We start from the raw sequence: 22,492 nt of genomic DNA on the forward strand, positions 1-22,492 counted from the left end.
AGAAACTAAGGTCCCTCATAAAATCCTCCAAGGCTAACTTCGAAAGAAAAATAGCCAAGGATTCGAAAGATAACCACAAAGCCTTCTTTAGCTATGTCAAGAATCTAAGTGGCAACTCGCAAATATGCTCTGAGCAAGTGCAAAATAGCACAAAATATACTTAACCCACTGATATTGCCAACATCCTGGCAGATAGATTCAGTGCAAACTTCACCCCCTCTCACCCCCAAAAGGGCCCACTACAATACTGGAAAAGTGTAGTGTCCCGGAAATCACAGACGCACAGCTGAAAACAGCCCTTTCAAAAGCCAAAAGCACAGCGTCAATGGGGACAGATAGTGTCCCAGGCTGTGTCTTGCATGAACTACAGAATGAACTAACCCCCCCACCTAAACACACTGTTCAACCTCAGCCTCTCCACAGGCCCAAAGAATGGTGCACAGCAATGGTTATTCCGCTCCACAAAGGAGGGGCCACAACTGACCCTGGTAACTATCGCCCCATAAGCCTGACTAGCCTGGTCTGCAAGGCTATTGAGTGCATCATCATGGAACTCATTAACAAAGACATTAGGAACCTCCAAACACTTGACCCAACCCAGTTTGACTTTGTAAGGGCAGATCATGCCTACTAAACCTGGTTGACTTCCTCAAGACAGTCACCAAGGCCATAGATGAGTGGACGGTAGTTCACACAGCCTACCTTGACCTTGCCAAGGCTTTTTACACCATTCCCCACTCAAGAATTATAGAAAAACTCACCAGCCTGAGCATAAACCCTACGTCACGAGATGGGTTGCCAACTGGCTTACAGGCAAAACTCACACGGTAAGAATAGCGGGCTCCAGGTCCGACTCTAAACCAGTCACAAGTGGTGTCCCACAAGGCTCGGTCCCGGGACCCCTACTGTTCGGCATATACTTCTCAGAAGTACAGGCAAACACAGGAGGACTATGGCTAACCAAGTTCGCTGATGACTGCAAACTGGGAGCCATAATTGACTCTCTGGCTGACATGGACATTCTCCAAAAGGGCCTTACTGAGACAGACACCTGGTGTCAAAGCCATGGTCTCAAGCTAAATGCCAAAAAATGCATAGTTATCCCATTTGGGAAAAAAAAAACACCCATGAATTACCACATAGGTGGCAGCCCCCTAAATACAGAAGAGGTAATAAGAGATCTGGGGACCCAGGTAGATAGTAATCTCTCCTTTGACAATCATATTGCCAAAGTAGTTAGGAAATCCTTCTATGTAGCCCATCTAATTACTAAAGGGTTTGCATCTAGAAATAAAGAGGTTATAGTGCCCCTCTACTCGTCATTTATCAGACCCATCATAGAGTACAATGCCCCGTTTGGGATGTACCTCACAAGACACTTCCAACAGCTGGAAAGACCACAAAAGTACCTTACCAAGAGGATTACTGGTCTCAAACATATGTCCTATGCAGCCCGACTGGAAAAACTTCAGCTGTACTAAGTGGTATATCGCTTACTCAGGGGTGATCTCTGCCTGACTTACAAAGCCATGTCCAATTCAGAACTGATGGACATGCTCCACCTAAAGAAATCCAAGTCACTGCGAGCCACACGCTCTAGTGAGCTAAACCTCACCACAACAATAAATAGAACATGCTGGAGGGATAGATTCCTGTCACAAAGACTCCCCATGCTTTGGAACAAAATTACTAACTACATTAGGCAGAGCCCCTCACTAACACTCTTCAAGACAAACCTTGACGAGTGGACGGGTAACAGAAAATACATCCCAGGGATCACTTCATTGGCTCTTCTTGACAGAGGCTCAGTTAATTATTCAATGGGGTGGTGAAAGCTGACACTCTGGCTAGGCTTATAAATGCCTTCAGGCAGATAGTCTAGTACCTACCTATGAACCTATGAACCTATAATAAAAATAGATTTAATTCTTATACGCATAGCATCTAGCAAGAAATATTCAATTTCTGCCATGGTCTAATGCATTATTTTTTGTGAGGAAGTAAATAAAAATAAATACATAAATAAAAATTACATGCAAACAGATAAAACATCATCTTCATCTATAAAGTAAACAAAGAACTGAGATTTTGCTCAGGTAAAAAGATGCCCAGAAACAAATGAAATGAGGAAATGTGGAAACAAAAGGCTTATGTCAGAAAACAGGCGACTTGTTTGTGGGCAGTCCATCAAAAGCAATTTTTGGCTGAATCTGCTGATCTAAATTATGGCTGATTACATAGATGTTGCACTGAATGAATTGAAATCTGGTGGAAATTATTTCTTATAATATTTATGGTTTTGATCAGAGTTCTGATTGTGGCTTAGGTTTTTGTTACCATTAGGGTTATGAGATACGGAAGATGCTGCTGTGGCCATGAGAAACACTTTATATAATTGTGTGCATTATTGTGCATATTTAATACATTCATACTTCCATAAAATTGAATTTTTTGTGATTTTTACTGTTTTATGTTGTCTTTGAGTTTGCTTATCAAATAGGTACCTTAGACCCCTATAAATACTTATGCACAGGAGTGTTTAAATTGTAACTTAGCTGTCAAATACATGAAATAAATGGTATAACTAATGCAGCTATCACAGTCTAATAACCCTTTGGCAGTTAAATTTAACCAAGCCAGCAGGATGCTGCCTAAAAGCAAAATGAAACATAACTTTTATTCTTCTGCCATTTGGGAGAAGGTCTAGATTTTTTTTTTTTTTGCCCTTAGAAGCTGAATGCTTTGGGCAGTCAGTTCACCCTCTCAAGGTTGCAGCAGTAGTATTCCAGTCTAGGTAAATGCTGCAATAATCTTCAAAAATTATTTGAATGCCACTGATATTCTGAGTGTAAAATAGATCAGTCACAAAGAAATGAGCATACAGTAGAGAAGGAATTAGCACCATTTTGCCAACTATGAATTTCACTTCCTTGCCTGAGTAGGATGAAAAGCTTATAGCATTTTTAAACATGACAGAAATCCTGCTCATAGCATTAACCACATTAATGTTGATGATGGTCTTGGGTCCATCCATAAACCCAGGTATGTGAGCTGTACATTCTACCTGTGACACAGCATTTAGTGAGTCAATGACCTGCGTTGGTAGTAGCGAGTGAATTCTTTGCCCTGTGCCAAAGGCCATGAACTTGCTAAAACCATTTATAAACAGAGATAAAAACAACATGCCGAGGGTCTTGGACTGCACATATGGGTCAGGTCATTATCTGCTCACAGTAAGGCTTACAAATAAGGTCCATCTATAGTAAATGTTGACAAACAATATAAATAGTAAAAGATCAAGAAATGAGCATTTTGGCATCCCTCTGGTAATTGGGAAGGGTGAGGACAGAGGACTGAGAACTCAAAAGATGCAACTGCACAGGTATTAGCCAAAGCAGCCAATAGCTGCATCATGTAGACAAGATGCTTTCTGCAGACCAATCAGTAATATGTGGTTCACAGAATCAAATGCTTTTGCTAGATCAAAAAAAATCACCATAGCTGTGAATATTCCGACAATCATACCATTACAGATACTGTTTATTGGAGTCAATGTAGCAGGTTTGGCCATTCCTGAAACCATGCTGGTAGTGCAGCATGCTGCAAACTCACCTTTAATGTCTGGGCGATCAGAAGGCTACCCCGATGATGAGCACAATAATTTATGCTCCAGAGCATACACTTCAGAGCAACAGTACGGGTGCTGTACTGCTGAGGTGATGTCCTTAGAATGAGACATTAAATTAATTTCCCATCTACCCAAGTCCATGACATCTTATAAGGATATTAAAAAGGACACAGTGCTTAAAAAAATGGAGAAGGGGCATCTTCCATTTGCTGCAGCCAAAGTTCACTGCACTTCCCATAACTGCTGATTTGGGTTTCCCTGAAAAAAACTGTCACACAAAACAGTAAAATGATAATATGAAATAAAACATGGAGCCACGCTGGACTGTTACCAACAACTTTACTGATGTTACCTCCTGGTACTTCGGCTTATGCCTTCTTGGGATAATTAAACATCATAATCACAGCTTATTTATACAAAAGTTAATCACCACATGATTAAATCATTTAAAGTGCCAGTGCAATAATTAAACAATGCAAACTACCCACCAAGTTTCCCTAAAAACTAAACAGTGATATTTAATTCTAAATTTAACCCTGAAGGATGCAACATATTAAAATTTATAATAAACTTTGTTTCCATGGACAACAGTTTATGTTGGAAGTTATCCCCAACATTAAAAGCAGGTTTGGCTAACACACTAAAAAACAAAGAAATATCTGAAGCACCATGAATGGTTTGAAAATGGGAAGCCACAGGACTTTCCAGCCGATTATACCTGATATCCCCCAAAGTGCTTCATAATGGTGCTTTTTTCACCACCTTTTTTTGGCCCACATACCATTTAGTTGCTATGCACCCAAACCCAAGGATGAGTACCACGCCACATGAACAACAATTAAAGTTGTTCATTGTGTTATAAACCCTGTTGTTGATTTTCATACCAATGAGATTCTTAACTCTGGTGTAAACCTTACATTTTCCACAATGGCAAACATCCTACTGGGCCACTTATGTGTAGATAACTTCTTCCTATTCAGTTGTTCCCTCAAATTAAGGAACCTACTATAAGAAAAAAACAACCCTTTCAGGAAATACTCCACTGGTATTTTCCCCTTGTGAAATTATAGGCCAAAATCTGTCTACCAACCACTTCAGTACCTCTGAAAAAGGGAAAAAACTCTTGATTTCCAAACCTGAAACATTCCCCAGGATTCATGAAGCTTGCGCCAGGCGCAGGCATAGCGTAGGCGGTATAATGCCAAATATGGCCGCCGAGTGATTCAGGTACGATCCAGTTCCACGTGCACTACTGGCATACGCCAGATCTGCACAGCCCTCAGCTTAGGTATGGTAATCACCCCATGCACAGTGCCGCACCAGGCAAATGAAGGTACATAGTGATACATGAAGTGGTTCAGGCGTAGCATAAGCCCACAGAAATGTAAACCAAAAAACACAGTTTACATTTTTCCAAACAGAACATCAGAGCTATGAAAGCGGACCAGACTCATGTATTACAAAGTTAACATATGCCAATGGCTAAATATACAGCCAATGGCATAATAAAAGATGCAGAACACCTAAAAAACAACATTTAATGTCATGTCCACAGTAACACAAAGTACAACCGCAGGGCATGTGTGCGCAAACGGGAACTCAAAGAAAATATATACAAATGTCATAAAATCGCAATGTAATACAAATCAGGATTTCACCATAATACTCAATGGTATGCATGGTACACCACAACCAAGCTGCAAGAGTTGCTAAGGGTCTGTGACAGTGTTCGGCGCGGTAACTATGAATTAGTAGTCAATGCCATGCAAATGAGGCAGGTAATACTGAATCGCAAACGTCCCGCCAGATTAAGGATGTACCATACGGCGCAGCACTACAACACCAAGGAGTGGCTCAGAGGTATACATGACATCAGCAATGGGGTGTGCCACCATAGTTGTAAGCACATTGGAGCAATGCAAATCTGGCCTGGCCATTGCTAAGCAAAGCCGCAGGACAGGGGTGGGGAGGTAGGTATAGCATCGTTTAGCTGAGAGCACATATGGTGCCCGAAAGCACATGTGTACGGGGATGAAAATGTGCCCGAAACCCGGTAAGCGAATGCACGTGCCGCGCACCATAGCACAAACAGGAAGGTCAGGGGAAGAAAATAAGGAAATGCCGCAGTAGGGTAATTGGAGTACAACTGAGCAATTAATACCTATTAACTCACAATGGGCAATCGACGGCAGCTGACAAGTCTGCTTGCAGAAACCTGCAAAACAGGATAGGGGAGGTGTCGGATTGCAAAGAAAGGAGAACTGTCATAGCAGAGCAAAGCAAATCTGCAGTAGACCGGCAATAGAACACATTACGCAAGATAAGCCAGGTCTAGGAAAGTACAAATGAAAGCAGGCTGCTGGATGCATGCCAGAAAATGGTAGGTGAAATGTGAAGAAATGTAAAGGGAAGGGCAAGAGGTAATCCACGGCAGCCAAATGTAATTCAACACCAAAGGCACCACAATAGTAGTTCCTGTCGTAAAACACATAAGATACCCTGTAGCTACGATTGTACATGCACACCCTATGACATCATCAGTGTTCACAGCACAATAGTATAAAGTGTGAAAGCACCCCACACACACCTGTGTATTCCCAAACACTGCACCATAGGTGTAAACATACGGGGAACTTTTAAAATGTACATGTTGGGAGCTGCCATAGCTGTGATTCATCACCATGTGTTAGAGACTGATGGTGTTGTGGAGGATGATGCTGGCAACCACCGCAGGCCCCGGAGGAGGAGAAGAGTGTTCAGACCAAGGGTAACCTACCAGGGGCTACATAATCTGGAGATAGTAGAGCGTTACAGGGTGGACAGGGACATTTTACAGCAAATAGTTAAGCTATTCCGTCCACGCCTGAGATCCAGAAACAACAGAGGGGAACCCATCCCAGTGGACACGAAGGTATGTGCAAGCTTGCGAATACTAGCCACAGGTACCTTTCAAAGGCCAACTAGAGATATAATGGGGATCGCACAGGCATCAGCATCCAGGGTACTACACCAGTTCCTGGATGCCATGTTACCACATGCCAATGAGCATATATACTTCCCCCGAATGCAGGAGGAGTTGGCCAGCAATATGTGTCACTTCCACCATGTGGCACACTGCACGGAGGTACTGGGTGCGATAGACTAAACGCACATACATATCAAGTCACCACCGGGTGAGCATGGTAGGTGCAACATAAACTGCAAGGGATTCCACTCCATCAACTGCCAGGTCGTGTGAATGCCCAGGGCATTATCATGGATGTGTGTGCTGGCAGCCCTGGAAGCTACCATGACTCCCATATCTGGCATGCCTCACAGCTGTATCAGGTATTTGTCAGGGGGGACATCCCACATGGCCACCTTGTGGGGGATGCTGGCTATGCACTGGAGCTGTGGATGATGACTCCCATCAGAAATGCACACACACCCATGCAAGAACACCATAATGAGGCACACCACAAACCAGAATCATCATAGAGCATGTGTTTGGGATGCTGAAATCATGGTTCCATTGCTTGGACATATCTGGTGGAGCCTTGCAGTACTCTCCAGGCACGTGTGCCCACATCTTCATAGTATGTGCCATGCTACATAATATGATCCTGCGGAAACAGCTGCAGCAGGGACAAAATGGTAAAGGCCCTCATAGCCCACCGCAATTGTCAAGGCCATCACAGGCACAGAGGGATTCAGACCACGAACACCCTGTGCCAGCCCCAGTAGGCAGACGGAGGCATGCCCAATATGCCTATGCCTTGGCAAAGAGGGAACGTATAGCACATACTCTGACAGTGTAGGCCCCTATGGACTGACACACCTCTCCACCTGCACACACAGTAAAATGGATGGCACACACACACGACCACCTGTAAATTGTAAAGTATAGGTAGACTACTGTGTGACTCCTACATAGGCAGCCCTCAATCATTGTACACACAACAGCTATTGGAACAAGGAATGTCAACACCTGAACAGTACACGCACCTATCAGCATATGTTGGTACTGTGTGTATAGGTTCCCAGATACATCGGTAGGTACACGCCCGATTGTCAGAGGCCATACATCAATCGAGGCAAACAGTGTCTGCTGTTGCCACAACATCGAGTAACCAACTGTCGCTCAGTGGAGCAGAGGCAATTGCAGGATCCCATGTGTGTAATCACTGTTTCCCACACACTCTGCATGGATTCCCTGGTGCGTTAATGAAGGGCTCCACATAATGTAATCATGGATGTCGTGTCAAGGCATGGGGTGTACCCATGACAGGTATCTGTCACCCCAGCATGCTCCACCTACGGTCGCTTGAAGGTGTAGCACATTATAGTGTGCGGCTCACTGTGATATACATACCAAATGCTGGAGCACATCCATTACACATCACATGGAAATACCATTAATAGGACTCATCTATATGTAAACTAAATGAGTTACCCATGTGATTGCAGTATGGAGTAACAGCCGTAGTATAGTCCACATACAAAACGCCATAACACATGTACAAATCCCGGATGCCCAAGTGGTAAATGCAGTGACCATCGTGCATGTTCCCGGTCCCATGTCCTGCAAGGGATGTAACGTAATCCCGAAGGCACGAATAATGCATGTCAGATGCAGGTCAGCAGATCATGTTTAGCACACATTAGCGGGAATATGCATTGCCCAGTGCTGGTAAGCGTTGTTTAAATATGACTATACGGTTATGCGCGAAATAGGGCTAAGCTTCTCTGAATATCGCACAGATCATGGTCAAAAATGTCCAGAACAGGTGAAACCAGCATTATTCACCCCTGTACTAATAGTGCCTGCTCTGAAGGGTAAAACGACCACTGCCAGAAGTAGAACACGCAATCATGTACACAATCACCTAACACTATGGTAGCCAAGATGTACCTATGGCAGGTGTGTAATGTGACAGGTTCAAACACAAATGTGCGGAGTCCAGGAAACAGTATACACCAAGTACACAATGAAAGGTGTATTCTGCTGTCACTCTCTCTGTCAGATATATATATATATATATATATATATATATATATATATATATATATATATATATATATATATATATATAATACAGATAGAAAGGGTGATAGAGAGATATATGTTGATATATACGGATTCAAAGATATCTGCAAATATATAGATAGGTCAACGACATGTACACAACCATGGAGGTACAAATAAATAGAATACTGCCAACTATGGAATGTGTCATATACCGACACGCATAACCACGAGGCTGAAAGACCGAAAGAACACAGTACCGGAACACTAGAACCGCAAGTAATATCACGATATGAAGGGACATTTAGTTACTGCTGCCAGTGTTGCAGTCCATGTAGGTACTGTGTTCAATTGTGTTTGTGATTGTCATAGTCTGTGTATGTGTGTGTTGAGGGTGCCGTGTGTGTTTCTGTGTGACTGTAATGTGTGTGTGTGTGTGTGTGTGTGTGTGTGTGTGTGTGTGTGTGTGTGTGTGTGTGTGTGTGTCTGCATCATGTGTCTGTTAGTGCTAACTCAGAGGTAGATCATTATGGTAGGTGTGGTTATAGCTAGCCGTAGGCATATGGTTACCACCTGTCCCACATTAGGAGGGACAGCCCCTCCCTGGGCAGTTGTGTCCTGACATAAAACATTAAAAAGGGTAAATGTCCGAGATTGTAGGACATAATTATGTCCCATATATTATGTAATAGTTGCATTAAATAGTTATGCCTGTATGTAAGAAACGTAAATGATACATGAGCTTTGATAAGGAGCCAAAGTCCTACAAGAATCAGTATGTATTCAGGATAAAAGTATGTGCTATCCTGTGTACTGACCGTGGGTATGTGTCAGCCTGTAAACACTGATGTGTGTCCCGCAAATGTCCCACTATGGCCATTTGAAAAGGTGGAAACCCATGCCAAAGAAGTTCAGTTACCAACACAACTGCAATGAGTGCAAATATCTGGGACAGAAATACACGGGACAGCTGTCATTTAGTAACATTCCTTTACATATTGCTGTATTTCCGGAGGTATGGAAGTATCAACCTCACCTGCATACTATATAGAAACCAATTAACAATGACCCAATGTATATGACCGTAACAAATGTCTACTAACTGATAGGTCTTTAATTAGGGAAGGAGCCCACACACATATATGGAATATGTAGAAATGCAAGCCCCACAAACCTGTATATGCTACGTACACCCACCTACATTCCCCCCCACACACAAAACTATAGCAATACAGACTGTAATAACAGCACACACATCCACTCACTCAATTACATCTGCAGAAGCATTAACATACCTTGTGAGAGACACATTTTTAAAAGCGCCATGTGAAATCGTAGCCGTTGTATAATGGAACAGATGGCGATGTTACAGGTTTTGTTTGCAATAGTCCCTTATCAGACGGTTGAGATGACAGGTACACTCACATGCAGAACTACATACACTAGCTGTCACACACAATCCATGGGGGACATGAATCCAAAATATCCATGTCTCTACACATAGCAGTTGCAATTACACACAACAAAACACATACAGGCCGTCTCCCCGAAGGTAGGGCAAATGGGCAATGCCCAAGTGGAGAATTCAATTATACCCAACTGTTGCCGCGTAATTGGCATATGGAGTAGCTGCACAGCTGATGTGCATGTAATAATTTACTCAGGAACACCAATTGGTGGCAGGAAACCACGTTACAGGTATCGACGTATATAAGGATGACTTGCCAGACATTCAAACCATATGCTCATAACATAGAACTGTTTAAACAGTGTAAGAGAGATAGTTACGAAAGTTCAGAATGCTAACAAGGTATGTAGAACACTCAGTATGTTAGTGTATGTATAGCCTGTTTTGTATTTAATTAAAAGTGTCCGCAATGCATAAAGTGGGAAAAGGTATTATGTAGTGATGTCTTGCTGAGCATAGTAACACTTATAGAAATTGTGTGTCCTGCAGTGGGCCACAAGGTAAACATCACAGACACCACAAGGGATGCTACATGAGGCCTTTAAACAGAACAATTCCATACCACCTGCCGTCAGTGGTAGGGTATGTCCAACAAGTACGTGCCATAGCATGGGATAGTATATGTTGATATACTGTCACAGTAGGCATGTGTATGGGCATATAACGACAATGGCATGCCTAAGGTGGTCCTGCTGTGCAAGTATGCTTTGCATTATGGGATAATATGTAAAATATGTGTAATGTACAGTTTTGTAGGTAGATATGTCAGATATTCTGCACAGCATAACAGTCATATCATGCATACCAAAGGTATCATCTATTGGCATGTATAATATACAATAACAGGATACATATGGCTTGTAGTCACGGGACACTGTAACAGCATGATAGCTAACTGAAATGGAAGAGCTACTCAATTAACCATGCACAAAGGACATGTAATAGCTTCACAGGTTCATAGTGAGGTACTATGCTGTCTGGCAAGTCTATGTGTAAGCCCAACTACAGTGTTTACACCAGCGGCACCTCTCTAAGGTAGTGTCCTGTCTGTGAACAGCAGAGCCATGTGTTACCTGCACCTCTGCACAGTACAGCCACTGCAGTGATCCCTGGCGTACATTTGTGTCTCCCATCCACCAAGTGAGGTATCACATGAACAGTGCTACTGAGTGTCCCTGCGTGATGTACATAGGAATCATGTTCCAAAGCATGGTGAGTGTCTGGTTTGGGAATGTAACCCTCAAGCACATCCGACTCATTGTGTGTGTGCACATATCCATGAGCATGTTGCTCTCAGTGGCTTTTGCTTATGTCGCTTATGTAGAGTATATCCATGAATATTGTTGTGGACATGAGCCCTGTATGTTCAGCAGAGGTCACCCCTGAGTATGCAGTATGCAAATGTGTACAATTGTGGTGTCCGTAGTTCTGCCACATACGTCATCCTTCGGAGCTCAATAATCCTCATGGCATGTTAATGTTGTGGTATGTAAAGCCGTAGCTGTTCTGTAAGGTACACCCTAAACAGGGCGTTGTACCCTTGAATGTGTGTATATGTCAGGAATTCAGAGGTACAATGGGTGCCTATGTTCCAGCTGCAAACCCAGTACAGATAAGGGTGGCCACGTAGAAGTATATCCACACCACATTGGCAATATGGTTATCAAAGGAGTGGGTGCTACATACGTGTGTATTATGATCACGTACAATGTGACATGTATGTAGGAGACTACCACTTATGTGATAGTCAGTGGGTGATTGGTGTAATACAAAGGGGATGTTTATGCACCTTGTGTCATGCAGCTTGAGGCCATGATATTGATATCAGGTATCCGTCACAGTGACACCCTTATGGAGGGAGTCAGTATCAGCTGGTGGATCAATCATGGCACTTTGTATGCAGTTGTCTGGAAAGCTAGTCAGGGAAAGTCCCTCTGTGCTAGCCTGTACCTCAGGGAAGCATATACCGAACATGAGGGGCCCTATGACTGAGGACTGTGGTATGCCAAGTGTAACTGAAATACAGTAGGTACTATGGTATGCTACCCTCATTGTGTGGGTCCTGTCCGTGAGCCACTTTGCATAACATCCTGAGACATAGGGTCGATGTGCAGGTGGATGTGTATGTTGTCAATACCAGAATGGAGAACGGTGCTGAAAGCCAATGAGAGGACAATGTAGGCTGTGTGGACCCCCTTACCATCATCAACTACCCTGGTAACTGTATCAAAGGAGTCCACCAGGTGTAGGAGCCATGCTCTGGCCCTAACAAGTCCAACCTGGGTGGCATCAAAGGACTGGAGCCCACCAATGTCTCTGAGAATGACTTCCATGATGATGTGCCCCATAGCCTTGCAGAACAGTCCAGTCAGGTGTATAGGGCAATAGTCCCTCTGGTTCATTGTGGCTCCACCTGTGTGGAGTGTGATAACTGTTGCTGTGTGCCATTCAGTGGCCACAATGTCTGATACAAGGCTATTACTGAATCTGGTGGCCAAGTGGGGAGACATGTCATTCAGAGGTTTGTGTAAATCACAGCCTGGAATGTTGGACGGTCACATGGAGTCAGTGTTCCAGACCTTAGAGAGTGCAGGTTAGTACTGTGTAGTTGTGACCGCAGGGACACCGCAATGTTCCTGCATGGATTGCGGCCCTGTAGGGAGGGTGTAATGTTAGCATTGAACCCATCCGCCAGGATGTTGCCAACATCACTTGGTTCTGTAATGTTCCTGAGTAACTGTCGTATGTCAGAGCAGATGTGGGTATTGCCATTGACTACTGACATACCTCCATAATGCCTTGTGGTACACCTGGAATGTGTCACAGTAATGTTTATGTAGCTAGGTTCGGAGTATGTGATAAGGGATCCCGTAGCCCTACTGCGGCTGACTAGTGAGCTACCCCACCCATGGGATTGTACTCCACTTTGCAACAGCCTCCACCTTTTGTTGTATGTTATGTCCATGGAACTGGCCCCCGAGAGTGGCGTCTGTTATTTGGTGGGTACCATCATGGCTTTGTTTGGAATAGCATGATCCATGCAGTCGTGTAAGTGCTAATGAAGTGCACTGGGGTATGTTTCAGCGTTTGTATGTGCATTGTCCATCTGCACTGGTGTTATGACATTTACTACTGCTGTCATAAGACGCCTGTAGTAGGCGTTGTAGTAATCTTGTACTGTGTATGCCGTGAAGGGTGTGGTGCCGGTATGTGGATAACAAGGGTGATTAGCATATGCTTGGAAACTACCAACAAGGGGATAACTCCAGGTGTGGACCACCAGTCACATGTTGGTAGTGTCCATGTCTAGGATATTGTTGGTCTTGCAGGTGGTATGTATGGGTTGATTCAGCCGAGTGGAGGTTATGAATGCCGGACAGCGTTGGCCTAATGTGTCGGTACATGAGTGGCTATCCCAGTTAAGTGTGGGGTAGTGTCAGTCTCACATCAGTAGTACCTGTATGAACCCTACTGTCCAGTACACCAAGAAATGAGGGCTGGTAAACGTGGGGTATGTTATTAAATACATAGCATGTTACAATGTGTATAGCAGTTCTGGCCACAGTTAGTTGCATGTGGATCACCTCTGATGCATTGTGCTAAGTAACTAGCCAGGAGATGTGTACAACATAGTGGAATATGGGAACACCTCAGCCGTGGGTGTTCTGGTCCAGGTTACATGACTGAAAGGTGTAGTCTGCGTATACATGACTGAAAGGTGTGGTCTGCGTATAACCTCTCAGTGCAGGTGTGCTCTGCAGAGCCTAGAGGCAGGTCCCAGTCACTGCAGAGATATTGAAGTGGTCCATTATAAGGAGTGCCTTGCCTGCGTGCTTCAGAGATGAAGATGTCAAGCATCGAGTCACATGACCCCATGTTTTGCTTTCCTGTTCCCGTTCTGGTGGTGAATGTTATTGGAAACTGTGCAAGACAGGCACTATAGGAGCAGCAAGAGCCTTACATGTTATCTGTACCCCCAGGGCTGACAGGTGCGGGTCATCTGTGCCAAAGCATTGTGTTTTGTTGACCATGTCAGTCAAAGCAGACAGATACTGGATGCCTGTGGAATGACAGCAGAAGCATAGGCAAATGTTGAAGTGAAACAGTCAGTCACTGTACAGTGGTATCAAGTGCGGATGAATGCATAATGTTCCCCAGGGCTTGACCGATACCTTCAGGGCTACAAGATTGGTGAGCTATTGCATGTCCCTGCACATGTAGTCTGTGAAGTTGCATCTCAGGGCAGTCACACTAACATGGAGAATAACAGTCAAATTGTACCTGGTGAGGTGTGGCATGGGTGCATAGGTTATGTTGCAGAACTAGTTACCCGACAGCTAGATGTAAGTGACTATCACCTTGTGTAGCCTGCTGAGTGGGACATCAGTGTGACCGCCTACAGAGTCACCTATGACTGGTGTGTTGTGTATGTTATAACACCCTATTGGCTGTATGTGATGGGCACACATGAGTCTGTGGGCTATAAGTTATTGTTGTTGTGTTTGGTGATGGGGGCTGCCTTTGGTGCCTATACAGAGTATGGAGAGGTTCTGCAAAAGTTGTACTCATACTATGTGTGGCCTGTGGTGGTGGAGATCTTGTGAGACTATGTGATGAGTGGGGTGTGTTGCAAATGTTACACGTCCCCACATGACTGTCAGGTTCAGTCTGGGTTGGTGAGAGCATTACCCCCAGCATGGCTACATATGTACATCTCCCACAGGCTATAGTGTTGTATGTTGGGAGGTGAGCATTGACTGTGTACATGAGACAATGGCTCTATTGCCACATGTATGCCATAGTCATCATATAGACAGGCAATAGCACTGGTACGTGACAGTTGGACATGCCTGTATATTCAACCATGTCTCACAAGATATGTGAGTTACGTGTGTACAACAGCTGTTGTACTGTAAGCAAGCTGGAAATGTAAGGACAGACAGTGTACTTGTCAGAAATGGTTTGGAATGGGTGCTTTATTAATTAGTAGCTCATGAAGTGCTCAAAAGTTCTGAACAAGTGCTGAGCATGAAAATGCAATACAGATAGGGTGTTGGATGATATCAACCCACAAGTGGTGACGACAGTCATAATTGGAGGCACTGCACTATTACCCTGCTGAGTATGGTCTGCAAGTCCATGAACCTTTATCAATGTAGATGTTAGCAGTACAGACGTAGATGACAGTACGGATGTTTGACTACATGTACCTTCGTATGTCACAGGAGTGTTCTACCAGTGGCCTGTTGACAGAATCAACACTACAAAAGGTGTCAGAGTGACATGTGCATATCACACCAGTGGCAGCTACAGTAAAACAGGGTTAATGTGTTGTACTCCCCCCTCATTGTAGCCCATACCACACAGACAAATGTGAGGAATCTGTGTATGTAAGGATGTGAATGGCCATGACCTAGGAGCAATAGCTGTCTCAGTGTTGTGGACAACATACAGAATGGGCTTTGGGGGTGAGGTGTGTAACATATGTACACAATCTGACAGATGATATTAGCATTGTCACCACTAGGTGAATATCCCTGTACCCGTTAACTACCACCTAGGCTGCGGTCAACATTATGGACACTGTGTAAGGTATGGTGCGGTGCAGTTCACCTCCCTGAGTTGGTGACATCTCCAGGCCTATTAGGTAGTCATATGAGGCACCCATGTCATGACAGGGTGCCATCCATGAGCATGGAGATCATTGGACAGGCATACTCAGCACTCGGGTGACCAATATTGGATCACATATCACCTTTAAGGGGTATTGGCCATGCGAGGATGGGTGATACCAGCCTTCACAATCCTCACCTCCACTATGCAGCATGCTGGCTACCTTGCATAAAGACATGTGCTACACTATGATATTGGACATGCTACACGTACATATCCTGATCTGAAAGACATACGTCATGGACAGCCACCATCCTACTACTAGGATCGCCACATGCTGGACAGATCCCTGTGCCATACATGTGACATACTCCTGCCATACCATGCAACCCTGTCCATCAAAGCTGCACATGTCATCTCTGTCATACATGGTGTGATGACCGCATGGTAGATGTCTGGATCAGTAATGTGGCACTGATGCACCTCGCGGTGGCAAAATGGCTGTCGGATACAGCTAGGAAACCTTGCCCATACATGCTATAATTGATAACCATCCCTGCGAATGACATCCGGGTAGCCATTGTCCCATGTCTATCACATGTGCAACACAGGCGATCCGTGGCAGGATGTTGAACTGCTGTACAGTGCCGTGTAGATGTATATGGCAAAACACATGCATGTAAAGGTTTCCATGCGTATGTGTGCATTGTCACTGCTCAAGTCCATTAAGGCAGTGTATGTGTTGATATGTGACATATACACAGCATCAAGGTCAACAACATTACTGTGGATACATCCAGGCATGTGCTGATAGGTAAGAACACCAGTGCAGGCAAACAGACTTGCCCATATCAAGACAGCATTCACATGGAGTATGAACAATGTAATGAGGTGACACACATACATGGTAATGATATCCAATGCATAACGGGTGTTACATGTGTGTGACAAAAACATGTCAGTCGTGTCAGTGTCATGATGATTTGCAAAGATAACTGTGCAGATGTACTAGATTTAATACAAATGTATGTGCAGCAGTATCTCTGTACATCTCTGTGATACTGTGACCTGTCACCATCATTATGTCTTACAGATAATGCCTCATTCATGCCTGCCAGCATACAGCCGCCAGGAGGATGATGTCATCACCCCGTACCTCCATGAGAACTACGAGGTGTTGTTCAGCCATGTGCCACAGCATGCCCAGCAGCGTGATGACCTGTGGTAGGACCTTCGCAGGAGGGTTAATGATGTGGGTGGCCATAAACGCACCTACCAGCAGGTGTGCAGACACTGCACGGACTTGATACAACATGCGAAACAGCGTGCCACTGCAATTGACAGGGATCAAGGTGGAACAGGTCATGGGCCACCAACCCAGCCCCCACTCACACCCACCGAGGAGCTACTGGCCAGTCTGGGGACACCCTCAGAACAGCATCCACAAACACTAGCTGCCATCGTGGAGGTGGGTGTCTCCCAACCAATGAGCCTGGAGTTGCCTGGTAAGTCAGTACTGCACATATGACTATTATATTCCATTTAGTTGCATGTGTCACTGTACATTATGTAATGTAACATCATATGCAAGGTATGTTTACACACATGCTGCATACTACAGTATGCTACCCTGTGTATGCACACATGTGCATACTATATGCTATTGTACAGGTGAATGTGTTAACATGCACAGTGCACCCTGTGGCTGTCATACAGTCATGGATAATGTTCAAACTGCTGTGTCACCCCTATACAGGTACCTCTGGTGTGCCGCACAGACATCAGTCCGTTGCAGGTGAGACTGTCATCAGTATCAGGCATGTTAAAGCATAGATCTATTTGCCATGTGGCCAGTTAACACTTGTACACTTGATGTTTGGTCCAGTCATGATATACAGGTCACATCTCTCATCATTCACACTGGCTACCCATGTGCAATATATACAAACGAAATGATACACCGACATGAAACCACAGTATCTGTCATTGCTACATGTGCGGACAGCTGTGCATACAATGGTGGAGGTGTTGTACAATGTAGGCATGTGTACTATATATTGGAACAACCCATGTGTGGTACACAAACAGTACCACACAGTGAGTTGGGATATGGGCAGCCCACAGGAGTCACCATTGTGTTATATGCCCCTGCAATGGGTGCACACATTGTGATGTGCCATCTGACATGTCCCAGACACGTAGTGTTCTGGCTGCAATATTGTCACACTATCCCATAACACATACCCCACATACCAAACATACAACCCGTTGTCTGCATAGCCCTGTGGATGGTGACATATCTGACATCTATGGGTGTATGTCATATGGGACAACACAGACATGTGAGATAGACGGCCATCACAAACATTTGGCCAACACATGTTGACACATGGCCATGAGGGATGGCCAGAGACATGTAGCCACACAGTAGATGTGATCTGTATACACCCTGTTGCACATTGGTCACACATGGTCCAATTATAGCCTTAGTTGACTGATTATACAGTTGATGTGGTACACTGGACATCCTAAAAGCCTGTGCACAGCTAGTGGAGGTGTCACTTAAGTCTACCATATAAGATGTGTTGAACATCACAACTGTGTCATAGCATGACAGTAGTCACCTGTACAGCTTCCACAGACATTGACACCAGATCAGGCCACGGATACTGTACATTTCCCTTGCTGCTGTAGGACATCACCGTTAGCTGTGCACCTCATGTGTGTGGTACATCAATGTCATGTGGGACATGGTGAATTGACAAGTCTGCCATGTGTGGACATGGTTTCCAGGCAGCTAAGACTCTGTAGTAGTTGTGCAGGGGTGTCATCTGTAGGCCTTCCAGTAACCTGTCACATGACACAGCATGGTTTGGTGTGTATACACCTCAGCATCGTGGGTCACAATCCACAGTTATGTCATGGGTATGCATGCAGTTATGGCTATGCAATGTGTGCATATTACGCACTGTATAGCAATATAGATGCCTCATGATGCCATGCACTGGCACAGTGTCTGTACTTCACACTGTATAGCAATGTAGATGGCTCACACTACCCTTCCATGCTCATGCACATTTGCTAAACATGCTTTCTATCTGTAGGGCATACAGATAACACTGCAATGTGATGCTCATTACAATGCTGTACATGTGTCAGAACACCATTGTGTCAGACATGTATGCATGTTAATGCACACGTCAGCAGATTACATGTCAAGGTCACTTCAGCCATGTGTACTGTTAACCTGTTCTGGTCTACATGGTGTATCACGGGGATGCATGCTTACTACCATGATTGTGTGAACTGCGTGTCTACTGATATGACACCTGCCTGCTGTTTTGTGCAACCCAGGGAGGTATGCTAACTAACACTATTAATGTCTGAGCTGCATGCCGTCTGCTGTATCACATGCAAGCTGCATGCCGTCTGTCAAATCACATGCATGGTGTGTCTGTGTGTGTGTGTGTGTCTGTGTGTGTCTGTGTGTGTGTGTGTCTGTGTGTGTGTGTCTGTGTGTGTGTGTGTGTGTGTGTGTGTGTGTGTGTGTGTGTGTGTGTGTGTGTGTCTGTGTGTGTCTATTGTAATTTAGAGTCTTTCTTTGCATTCACAGGTGATGTAGGTGCGTTACCCTCCTGCAGTGCATCTGATGTTAGTGTCCCCACAGATACTAGCAGTGATGAACATATGCATGAGGTACAGGCAAGGTTGTCAGGGGCTGAATCTGTGCCAATGGTTGCCATCCCAGCTATGCCCCCCTCTTCCCCGCACACAGTTCTGCTGCCAACACATACCACATCACCAGTGGCCATAGAGGAAGTACAGTCAGCATCTGTTAGCGCGGAACAGGAATGTGTGGTGGCTACAGAAGGTGTGTCTCCACATCATGGTGTCAGTGTAATGACTGCAGATGTGCCAGACAGGCATGTGGCCAGTGCTGCTCGTAGGAGGACCTCTGAGCACAAGTTCACCAGAGTGAAGTGTCAGTGTCAGAATGACTAAGGCAATAGTATGCAGTTGAAGCAGCGATAAAACCAATACGCATGTGTAAGTGTCCATGTCCGGGAAATGTATAGGTTAATGGACACACAGATGTATATATAGATAAACGATATATACATATATCTATATTAATTTACATACACATATATATTTATATATATATATATATATATATATATATATATATATATATATATATATATATATATATATATATATATATATATACATACACACAAGGATATACTACGGATATATATAGATAGATATATATACACAAACAACAGGTAGTGATATATACACATACACACAAAACAAAATATATATGTCAGTGTAGATATACACATGTACATACATAGGTTACTTCACAGCAATTAGGGGTAACATATTTACAGCCCAGGCATATGTGACTGGGAGGTCCAATAAATAAACGTTGTACCCCCCACATCACCCAGCTAGGCCAGAGAGACATACAGACAGGCAATACAGATCAATACACTGCCGCTGTCCAAAACACCGGTAGGAAAGGACCAGTGGGAGAGTTTTGCAAAGTCTACACATTAAACATGGATAACGGTGTCCCTTGAGGGACCCCAAAAATTCAGGGTACGTGTGAATCTGCTGACATTATTACGAGCAGGATGTAGGTGTACATGGAACAGTAGCTTGTGCAAGTGTGATAATACATGGGTTGACAAAACGTACGACATGTGTCCCGAGACGGGAAGAGTGGGCAATGTGTAGGGGTGTGCTCATACCCCAGCTGCGCTCGCAGTAAGTATTTGTCACGACTGCTGTAGAGGGGTGCTAGGTAGGTGGACCATGGGTATGCATTAATGGGCTTAAGTGTGCAGGTGCTGATTGGCAGAGATGTAGTAGGCCCGCCAAGTGGAAGTCATTAATATTCCTATGTGGGCATAGCATGCACCTACACCTCCAAAACCTGAAGAGCACATCTACCGGATAGTCTGTAAACCATCGGGGGAATACATAGAGACCTAAACAGTACCGTGTACCAGATTAGCATGGATGTCCATAGTTATGTATCAGAATGTAACAAAGTCCAACTAAACACTGCCAGAACTAGTGATATTAGGTGAACAGGTGGTGGAATACAGGTAATGACAGATGACAACATGTATGAGTCCTAAGCAGCATGTAACTCGACAAACATGAATGAATACATATGCTCTGTGACTGTGAATGTGTCTGGTTAATAGAACCGATCATCTAAATGTTTCCCACAAGGTGTTATGCATTGTTCCTGATACAGTGTTCATTCACACCCATTGGTATGTGAGTTCTGCTACTGACGGAAAGTGCATAATCTGCTGACCACCTCGGGTAGATGATAGCATAATAGAAGAGGTTCAACACCCGTACGCCTGCGAGGGACACACCCGTCTGGGCACTTGTGTCCTGCAAAATGACAGTTATGGCACATGGCCTGTGAGTTCGGGAATGGAGGCTATATAGTGTGTCTAGTGGTGTCAGACATCAATTTGTTGTATCAGTAACAGCTACATGTAATAGGAAACAGTATTATCAATTATAATGCTACATGAATAACCTTAACGTATGCAAACCATGGAAGTTGTCCATTTACTGCTGGCTGTGGTTATGTGTTGCCTTGACACATGTGATAGCTCTACATATAGGGTCTATAGGGCCGCCACCAGTCTGAATGGCCAAAGTGGAACCTGCTCTGTAGAACTGTCAGATGTACCAGGGCAGAACATACCTACAGCCATGCATAGTACAGAAATATACATATCGGAACAAATCAAAGCGTAGTCTAGCAGCAGTATAGTTGCTTATGCTACTACATATGACATATCGACGTGTCAGGTATACAAGATCTGTAACAAGCAACCAGTACAGACACCTACAACATGAGAAGGTCCCCTAATCAGGACAGTTGCAATGGCTAGAGTATTGTACATACCACTCAACTGTCCTTGAATGTCAGGTACGTCCCTGAGTTTGACTGAAAGTCTAACTCTGTCCTTCTTAATCCCTCCTAAAATTAGTTGCTGTTGAAGGAAAGGTGGTGAATTACACTTACTGACTGATGACAATAAGTAAGAGTTATAAACAACTGTTACTTCAGAATATGTCTATTAAGTTATATGCTCTGATTCTGTCAATGTGTCAAGTTAATAGCACTACTTTTGTAAAAGTGTCCCTGATTTTTCATGACCGGTCCCTGATTCTGCAGAAATGTGTCCCCGATTGGTGGAGAGTTCTGGTATTGTCACATGAGATGTGTGATGAGGGACTGTCCCATGCAAAGTGGGAAAGGTGTCACCCCTACAGTCTCCCGTCGTGCAATCTGAAAGGTGGTCAACGTACAGTAGGTATGAGGTAGCATGACTTGGCAGACAGCTGTGTTAACAAACTCAAGTCACTTGTCAGCATTGCAGAGTATCGGTTCCCATGTATCAGGCAGATGGGAGCAGATCGTATGAGGAACACGCATATAATATGATTACGTCACTGGACAGGCCGCCGAGTCCGTACAGTCGAATGCCTGCCGTCGCAAAATGGTTACACATACCTGATACTGTAGTCATGTAGTCCGATGTAATACGCATCACAAGGGATCGCACACACCCAGCGTGAGTGACAAATGTAAGCGGAAATGTCAGAGAGCGAGCGGCTGTAAGCGTGTTTGTCTACCAGTATGCCAGTAGTGCACTGTCAAAGAAATGTGGAGTCTAAACGTGTATAAGGTGCTGTGACCAGAGGTCAGCAGTGCTTAACACTGTGCAAACCC

The sequence above is a fragment of the Protopterus annectens genome, chromosome 7.part0 (assembly GCF_019279795.1).
Source record: "Protopterus annectens isolate FY-2018-M chromosome 7.part0, PAN1.0, whole genome shotgun sequence".
Taxonomy (NCBI): domain Eukaryota; kingdom Metazoa; phylum Chordata; order Ceratodontiformes; family Protopteridae; genus Protopterus; species Protopterus annectens.